Consider the following 10,090-nt stretch of genomic DNA (forward strand, 5'->3'; position numbering starts at 1 on the left):
CACCCTGGGAGTAGAGTCATGCATCAATGGGAGTCTCCAGGGTGAGCAGCAAATGCCACCTCACTCAGGTCATGTTGAATGAGCCAAGAAGACCCTTTATACCCACCCAAGAAAGCTAATCTCAGGACAAGGCAACCATCTTCATTCTCTCAGAAAGTGTGCCTGAACTACTGAAGAGGTTCTGGATGTGATTTCCCAGTTTCTCATGAGAAAAGACTTTTGAAGACATGAATGGGTAGGGAGGAGGATGCTCACTAACGTCTAATGGCTCCAGAAAGATTTGAAATGTCTTCAGGGTATGCTCTGCCTTCTGAATTATTGTACTCTCCAGATCTTCAAGCAGGGGGTTCGAAATTGCATAAATCCTTGTTGGTTGACAGACTGGGGTTATGGGCTTGAAAAACATCTTTCCTTCCTTCTACCAAGTTGGTCAGCACAACTAAAATAAAACTGGTTCTAGGGTCTGGGGTGTGGAGCTCAGTGGCAGAATACCTGCTTAGCATGCACAGGGCCCAGGGTTCCATCCCCAGCACCAACCAACAAACCATCAAGAGTTGTTCTAATTTTTCGCCCTTGGGGTCTTGTATCAGATTTCTCTTTGCAGAGATCTGAATCTGAGACACTTTCCATTTTGTTTGATTCTGAAAGTCATCCCTGAAAGTCAGTAAATGAGTCCCAAAATGTTATTCTTGATTTCAATGGGAGATAAGCAGGTTGGGAAATTTTCTGCCTGTCTTGATATTTTAGTTTAAATCACTTAAATTGGAAAAAAAAAAAAAAAAAAAAAAAATCCCTGAAACGTCGTCTGTTCTGAAACCTGGAGAACACTTCCACTAAGGAGATGGTGATTTATAAGGCTAATCACCTCCCTGGACTCCCGCTGCCTCCAGTCAAGTCCTACAGATTGCTCCGGTTCCAAAAGTCAGCACATCTTAGCTTGGTTCATTTCTAAAGTGTCATAAGTTAACAAGATGCTGACAGGCATCAGATGCTGACAGTGTTTTTGCTTGTCCAACCGCAGCGACACTTTTTTTCTTTTTTCTCCAGTTCTAGGGATAAAACCCAGGCCTCCTCACACATGCAAGACAAGTGCTGTACCACTGAACAGTACTCCTAGCCCTGGGACACATTCAAATCACCCAGGGCCAGCCCATCCACAGAAAACAAATTGCCTATAGACATACAGTATGTATAAAATGAGAAAATATTGAGAATTCTAGGGAGAGGATATTTCTATTCGAGGATTAAGATGAGATTCAAAGGCAGCATGTACAAAAAGAATGCTTTTCAGTAGAAAGGAACCCTTATGAGTAGAATAAAATATTTGCCAACATGACGCAGTTTCTAGCTGGGTATGGTGGCACATGCTTGTAATCTCAGCTGCTCAGGAGGCTGAGGTGGGAGGATACCAAGTTTAAGGCCAGCCTCAGCAACTCAGCGAGACTGTGTCTCAAAAGAAAAAGTAAAATGGGTTGTGGATGTAGCTCAGTGATAGAGCACTCTTATGTACCACCAAAAACAACAACAACAACAACAAAAACCTTTCGGTTTCTGAGGTTGAATTTACACCAAACCATCAAAAATTACATATAAGCTGAGTGGCAAGGAAAGAGTAACTCAGTGTCACTAGATTTAGCGCCACCAAGTTTAATTTTCTCTCTACGTATTTATGAAAAATTGCACTTGTCAACTGTCTTAACTCTAAGACCAAATCCTATCCATATTATGAGACATACATTTTCTTTGAGAGAAAAGAATATATTAAACTCACAGATGATTTGTAGGGATTCTTTCAGACTTGCCAACTAGCAAGTCAGTTTTAAAAATCTAATATAGAAGAACCTAAGAAATACAGAAGTTCCTTGATATCTCAGGGGAATGGGTTTCTCTGGCACTCCCACCCCTGTGGATATCAAAATCTGTGGCTATCTGAGTCTCTCATATAAAATGGTACAGTTTACATATAACCTATGCATATCCTGCTATATAATTTAAATCATCTCTAGATTCCTTTAATACCTAACACAATGTCAAATGCTATATAAATAGTTGTTAAACTATATTGTTTAGGAAAGAAGGACAGGGAAAATAAAAGCACATGTCCAGTACAGGCAAGCAACCACTATGTGCCAGCAATGACATACATACATATATATATATATATATATATATATATATATATATATATATATATATATATATATATATATATTGATCCCTAGTTATTTGAATCCCAGGATGTGGAAGCTGCAGAATTAGGGCACCAACTATAATATTGATGACAGAGTTAGAGAGGACCTCAGCCTTTGCCTCAAGGCTTTTCAAACAACATTCTCAGTGGGGCATCCCAAGCAGACATCCTGAAACAATTTTCCCCAGAAAAATCAAAAGGAAAAAATGTTCCTATCTTCATCATTAGCAATAGCATTCAAAGCATTTCACCAGCCCTTGCCAGTATACACACACTTTTAGTGCCCGAATACATTCAAGCTAACATTGTCTTTCGGATATTTATACCCCAAGATAGGATTTGGTGTAAACCAAGCAGTACCATTTTTTTGTGGGGTGATGAGAAAAAGAGAACACTATGGTAATATTATCTTCCCAGGATTTGGGAATTCCAGGATAAACTTCTTTGGGTCCTGCTATATTATCCAAGTCAGTTATCCGCATTGAATGGGGTCACGCAAAAGCTCAGGAAAGGACGCACAAATGGGTCACTTCTGATCCACAAGGTAACTATCCAGCTTCTTTCTAGAATAGTCAATGGACAGAAATTCAAAGGAAACCATGCAACTCAAGAGCAGACCAAAGAGATCACGAGATGTTAATTCTTATGCAGACTCTAAGCCATTTATGTTTAGTATCTTATAAGAAGTTCCTCTGCTTGTACTTCAGGTAAGAAGTAGAAATAACCAGCTGACCAGACAATCAAGAAGCCATGCAGTGGAATTTCCAGGGGAATCTAATAAACTTAGAATATTCCACGAAAATAAAGGCAGGGATTGGAAAAGATGTTCTCAGATAATTACTGATAAGGGATATTTTCATTTAAACAAACCATAATAATGAAAGGTGAGGTATGCTACATCCCATGATCCAAAAACAGCATGGTAGGTACTTAAATGGATCCTATAGTACAGAGTTGAAAGAAGTGGGAAGCTGTTGGGAAAAGAATGTGCTAATAGTGGTGCAGTGAAATCTGGTGTGACCCTCAGGTCCCCACCCCATAGCATGTCCAGATTATCTCTCCTAGAAGACATTCCATTAGTGTAGATGACTTTGCCCATCTCAACCAAACCCATGAGTATCCTAAGGAAGAAGGGAGATGCAGGTTTTAAAAAACTGATCCTTAATCACTATATGAAGGTAAATTTGAAGGAGAAGGAAATGTAACATGCGTCATCGAAAATTCCACCAAACACTTTATGTCTTTGGTGGCGGTTGTCAAGACACTCCAGATCACTCCTGCTCTTTTTGTTTCCTGAGTTGAAGGGCAGGTACTAGTTCTGCCAAGGATGAAATCAAGTGGAAATCTGAGACTAGAGGTCAAACAGAACAGGGAGGAACTGACCCCACCGCAGTACCGCCTCCCACCCCTGGTAAAGGAATCTGGAAATACAAGTTGCCTTGCAACAAGTCCATAACTATATTCTAAAGTTACAGATGAAAAAATTTAATCTCCATTTTTAGAAGAAAATAGGTTAAAATCTGTTTCATGAAGAAAGCATGGCTATGCAGACTGCCACATGAACCACCTTTCATACACACCCTAGGAGCTGACCTAATCTAATGTTGGACCTCCGAAACTCCAAAATTAAAATGTCTTTAAAAATTAACTATTTAAGGGCTGGGGTTGTAGTTCAGTGGTAGAGCGTTTGCCTAGCAAACATGAGGGACTGGGTTCGATCCTCACCACCACATAAAAAATAAATAAATAAAATAAAGGTAGGCTGTCCATCTACAACTAAAAATATTTCTTTTTAAATTAACTATTTAAAAAGCGTTTGGGAGTTGGGGGAGTAGCCTAGTGGTTCAAATCTTGCCCTAACATGGTAAGGTCCTGTGTTCAATCCCCAGCACCATAAATAAATAAATAAATAAATAAATAAATAAATAAATAAAATAAAGTTTGGATCTAAAGCTGTCTATTCCATAAATTGAATTTGGTGGTTACAGGGTGGAACAAAGGGGTGTAGAAGGAATTGTTAGCTCTATGAAGTTGGATCTCCGATGGGAATGGACACGGAGCTCATAAGGTGGGAATGGATATGGGGTTCAGCAAACGCTTTGGATCTGATAGGTATCATGTGAGACAAGCCCCCTCCCCACCCCCAACCTTTTATCTAGTTTGTCAGCAGCGTGCGGTTTTCATCATGGGACAAGCATTTCCAGAATAAATACCTCAATCAAAAGAAGTGCTGCAAGCCCTCAAAAATCAACGTCTTCCTCCTTAATAAACCCACAACCGTTTGGTCAGAGAATGAGTAGAGGCTAACAGGAAGGAAATCTAATGGAATTTTCCCTTTTAAAGAAACGACCAAAAAATGTTGTAAAATAAACAGAAAAAGAGAAAGAAGCCCGTCTTTTCAAGATCATTACAACTACTGCTTTAAGATTGCAGAATACCTTGAATATCTTTTTTTTTTTCTTTCCCTAATGCAAAATGACTTTAAAAGCTTTACACACACACACACACCCGCCCCCTCCCCAGTCTGGAGCCGCCGAGGGTCGGGGTCGGGGAGACGGCGGGGCCTGGCAGCGGGCAAGGTCAGGCTCAGCGCTGCCGCAGCCCCCGCCGCGCTCCAGCCGCACGGCTCCTGGCGGCTCCTGGGCACCGCGGCGAGGACCGGAAATGGATTCCGGGCAGCCTTCCCGCACACCTCGGTCCACCCCGACCTGGCCAGAGCCCAGCGCTCCAGGTGGCCGCCGCGCTGCGGCCCGAGCTGCCACTTACTGCGAGACCCGGGCTGGCTCCGCGGAGGAAAGGCGCGCGGGAAGGGGACCCCGCCACTGCTCCGGCGCCGCTGCGCCCCCGGCCAGAGCCCTGGTCGGCTGGCTCACGACATCAGGCGGCGGGCGGGCGACCCAGGCGGCGGCGCCAGCGCCTCTCCGCCTCCTTCCCTCCCCCGCAGCCGCACTCCTGCAGCCCGATTTTTGTCTGAAGGTCAAACCGCTCTATCGCCTGGCGTCTGCGGAGCGAGCGGCCCGAGTAGTGAAAGCACGCACGAGGGGGAGAGTCCGCCTCCCGGCTGGGCTCCGAAGGACCTGCGCTCCGTGTCCCCGGTGCCGGAGGGCTCCCGGGCTGGTCATTTCCATTCTGTGCTCAGTCCCCGGGCAGCGAGACCTCTGCTTTCCATGAACCTCGAGGCGGAGGCAGATCCCGGATTACAGGTGGCCGGGGTCGCACAGCTGACCCCGCGCAGCGAGGCCGGGACAGACCCGCAGGTGGGTGCCCGACTCCAGAAGGATTTCTGCGTCCGACGACTAAGGCTCCTGCGCCAATCGCAGGCCAGCGGGGCTGGAAAGCCGGGTTGGCTCGGTTTTCAGGTCTGCTCCTCGGTCCTGTAAACAAGAATGCGAACACTGTCCCTTCAGGGGAAGTGACTTCAGTTGGATGGGGCCTTGACCGCTGGAAAGGGCCGGCCTCCTTTATGGGACAGCTCATTATTAAAAACAAACGTGACCCATATAAAAGGAAAAACAAATTCTGGTTTTTATTCCAACCAACAAGTCAGCTATGATACAATCAGCACTGGAAATAGTGAGTTATCACCGTCTCTCTGGGAGTTTCTTTTTTAACTCAGTGAATTAGTCCTTCCACACTGAGGAGGGCCTTAGGAGTGGAAGTTGGAAAAAGCACCAAGTCTCTACTTCCAGGCGCTTTACAGTCTAGTAGGGGCGGGGGCAGGGTACATGGGGGATACCTAAAAGTACTGTGACAGAAATGCGTGACTAGTGGGTGAGAAAGAGATGTTAGATCACCCGGAAAACCAAGAACGGCCTCCCAGAGCAGGCTGGCTTTGAGTTTTGAAGACCCAACAGGTTTGTAGAACAAAGAGAGGCTGGGGAAAGGGCTGTGGGAGGCAGGAGCGGGTGAGAGATCCAGTTACTGATGGTGACAAAGACTGAGATCCCCAGGAGTTTGTGTGCTAAGCCAGGGGATATGAACTTTCTCTGGAAGACAGGGGGACTCTGAGGGATTTCAGTGGGGCAGGTAAGTGACTTGATTGGATGTGTTTGAGAAAGATTAGTTCAGAAGGGATATCAAAGGAGGCCAACCTAAGAAGGGAGTGGGAGTGGAGCTCTGGTAGATGGAAAAGACTCCAAAAGAGAAAGAGAACTTTTTTTTTAGGGTTTGATGCCTACAGAGAGGGGAGCAGAGTTGTAGGCTCTCACCCATAACAAAGTACCACCTTGGCTTAAACAGAAACTTATTGCCTCACAGTTCTGGATGCTGCAAGTTTGAGATTAAGGATCTCTTCCAGGCCTCTCCCCTAGGTTCTTTTAGTTCCTTGGCTCATGGCAAAGTAACTCCAGTCTTCACATGGGTTTTCCCTGCACCCTTGTATCCAAATTTCCCTTTTCTAAGAACACCAGTCACTTGGATTAGGGGCCCACCTGCTGCAGAATGGCTTCATTTGAACTAACTGCATTTGCCCTTCCAGTTACTATGACAAAATACCTGAAATAATCATCATTTCCCTAATGATGAATAATGTTAAGTATCTTTCTTTTGCTTATTGACCATTTGTATACCTTTTTAGAAATGTCTATTGAAATCCTTTGCCCTCTTTTCAAAATTTATTTTTAAAATTGTGGTTATATATCCCTACCATAAAATTTATCGCTTTGAATAGTTTTACGTGTCCAGTTCAATCCCATTGAGTAGATTCACATTGCTGAACAACCAACATTCTTTGCCCATTTTTACATTGTCTTTTCATATTTCTCTTTTGTGGTTTGAATTGTCCTATTCTGGATGCAAGTCCCTAATCAGATATTTGATTTGAAAATATTTTCCCTCATTCTGTGGGGAGGCCTTTTACTTTCTTGTTAGTGTCCTAATATTCTCTAATAAATTCCTTTTATTTTCATACCAACTAGAATAATTTCTATCATCAGTAGCTAAGAATGCTGGCAGATGCATTGAGGTCTGTTAAATAACATCCTTTTATATTGTTTTCTATCACCTATCTTATATCATATCTTCTATCCAAACTTGCCACTGTACTTTTATTTTTTCTTAAAGTTTTTTCCATACTATCTGAACATACTATCCGAACTATCCCGAACTATTCCGAATCCCAGCCACATTGTGTATTTCCTGGGCACAGACACACAGCATCAATGGCTGCCATTAATACAGCTATAACATAACTTCCAGCAGCCTTCCCTTTATTTTTATTTTTATCACAGTCATGTGGGATCTTACAAATGCAATCAACGCCCTAGTTAATCTTTGGCTTTGCAAAAACTTGGAACACAAAAATTGTATGTTTGATGGAATTAAATCTTGTGCTCTTTTCCTTTTTTTTTTTTGGTACTGGGGGTTGAACTTGGAGATACTTGACATTGAGCCACATCTCCAGCCCTGTTTTATATTTTATTTAGAGATGGGGTTTCACTGAATTGCTAAGTGCCTTACTTTTGCTGAGGCTGAACCCGTGATCCTCCTGCCTCAGACTCCCCAGCCACTGGAATTATAGGCATGTGCCGCCCCACCCAGCTCTTGTGCTATTTTTCTTTGCTTTATTTCTATCCTTCCTTCCTGTGCTGGGAATCGAACACACAGCCTCATACATCCTAGGCAATAACTCTACCACCCAGCTACACTCCAGGCCCCTCCCCCACTTCTTGAGACAGGGGTCTAGGTTGCTCTGACTAGTTGAAAACTCCCGGGCTCAAGTGATTTTCCTGCCTCAGCTGTGTCTGGCTCCTTAATTTAATTTTTTATCCTAAAATAATATTTAAGAGAGTTCTTGATTCTCAACTTTTCTCTCAATGGCCTCATTTGAAGGAGTAGGACCTGACATTGGATTTTGGGACTAATCTCTAGTGTCCAATTTGTCACTGGAAGGATGGAGTTTCTTTGGGATCTAATTTTTAGGAGCTTCTGAAATGGTGAAGAGAGGGAGGATATCCCAGATAAAGACTTCAGGACCCAGGAAGGAGCTACGTAGTATTATTTGAAATATCACAAGTGTCAAGTGAAATCCTTTCCTGGTAGGTTTTTCAGGTGGATTAGGCTTTGTGACTATCACTTGGTATCTCGGATCTACTCCTTCTTTGTGGTCTACTTTTTGGGGTGGGGATGGGTACTGGAGATTGAACCCAGGGGCACTTAACCACTAAGCCACATCCCCAGCCCTTTTTAATATTTTTTTTTAAATTTAGAAATAGGATCTTATTGAGTTGCTTAGGGCCTTTCTAAATTATTGAGGCTGGCTTTGAACTTGTGATCACCTGCCTCAGCCTCCTGAGTTGGGACTATATGCGTGCACCACTGAACCTGGCTTTACTTTTAATCTCACCTCCTTGCTCCTATACCTGCACAGCAATCTGTAGCTTTATGTTATGGATTAACAGAAAGATGCCTTTATAAAATAGCTGGAAAAGAGCCCCTATTTGTACAGCCACAGATTCAGCCTGTGTTGACTGAGCACACAGGTTATGCACACCACCACCCTGGCACAAAAGGAACCGAGGTACCTTTCCTATAATAAGCAGTTAGATGACTAATGGGGGCGAGGGTCAACACAAACACAACTAACTCTAAGCCCCTCCATAAAAGAGGCACTAAAAACCATTTTGAGGACTCAAAGGAAGAAGAAATCACATTTTTTAAAAATTATGTTTTTGAGGTGCGGGGATGGAGCCCCAGAGTCTCATGCATGCTAAAAATTGCTCTACCATTAAACCACATCCTAGCCCCAACCTTTTTTCTTTAGTAGTAGAAAAGGCTTCTTGGAGAAGGTAGGAAAGGAGAAGTTTGGTGCACAGTCAAAGGAACCATGACCTGTTGCTACCCTGGAGGAAAAGCCTGGTGGTGTGAGACTTGCTGATCCCACACTTGCCCAACAGACATAATTATCCAGATTGCCCAGGACTGCGAGTCACTAAGACGCTCCTTTTAGGAGCTGGTTTGAGAACCTAACTTCTTCCTGTGCACTAAGATTAAACTCCATGGTGTTCAGTGGCTCCCTCAATACTACCTAAGCTGTGCTCCCTTGGTTTTGTGATCTCTGCCCCTCCTGAGCCTGGTGTGGCCTCTTCTTCATCTTCCCCAGTCCACATGCTGCCCACCTTTGATTATGGAGCTCAGCTGGCCGCCCTGACCCACTGTTTCACTGACAGCACTTCCAGCCCCTGGGTGCTCTGGTTTTTTGTGTTTGCAACTCATCTCATGACTTTGCCTACGCCTCGAGGAACCTATGGCTTCTGAACATCTGGATTCCTGTCATGTAGTTAGTATGAATTCAAAATTGTTTTATAAATTGCTATAGTTAGGATAAAAGTCCCCCAAAGGCTTGAGTGCTAAAAAGCTTGATCCCCAGATTTGGACTGCTTGGAGGAGATGGAACCCTTAGGAGGCGGGGCCTACTGGGAGGTCCTTAGATCATAGGGGCCGCTATTGAAGGGCATGGTGGGACCCCACCCCTTCCTCTTCCTCTTTTCACTTCCCAGCCATGAGGTCAGCAGGTTTGCCCTGCTACAGATTCCCACCATGATGCTCCCTCCTCAGGCCCAAAGGGGCCAACCGACCATGGACTGAAACCTCCAAAACTGTGAGCTAAAATAAATTCCCTACCCTTGAGGAGCTCAGGGATTTGTTACAGTAATGGAAAACGGAAGGACACATGAACTTATGAAATAATGTCATTTAACAAAACCCTAGTTTTAAATAAAAAGAGCACTACTTTGAAAGAAAACAAGGCTTAGTTTTAGTTGTACTGATTGTGGTCCTAATGTTACATAGAAATGGAAGACAGTCGGTCTAAGCAAAGGAATATTAATAATTCAAATAAAGAACTCACAGATTCTCATTGCTGTGGTCTGAATGTGTGTCCTCAAATTCATATTTGAAATC

The 10,090-nt window shown here is 43.7% G+C and overlaps 1 protein-coding gene across 1 annotated transcript in view; it reads right to left on the reverse strand.

Moving 5' to 3' along the window:
- Positions 1-5,119, reverse strand: part of Trim2 (tripartite motif containing 2) — a 109,772-nt gene extending 104,653 nt beyond the window's left edge. Inside the window, exon 1 of the mRNA XM_076864485.1 lies at positions 4,958-5,119. The gene's annotated coding sequence lies outside the window, so the exon portion shown is untranslated. The remainder of the gene's footprint in view (positions 1-4,957) is intronic.
- Between the last annotated feature and the right edge of the window lie 4,971 nt (positions 5,120-10,090).

Source organism: Callospermophilus lateralis, chromosome 8, assembly GCF_048772815.1.
Source record: "Callospermophilus lateralis isolate mCalLat2 chromosome 8, mCalLat2.hap1, whole genome shotgun sequence".
In the NCBI taxonomy this organism is placed as follows: Eukaryota; Metazoa; Chordata; class Mammalia; order Rodentia; family Sciuridae; genus Callospermophilus; species Callospermophilus lateralis.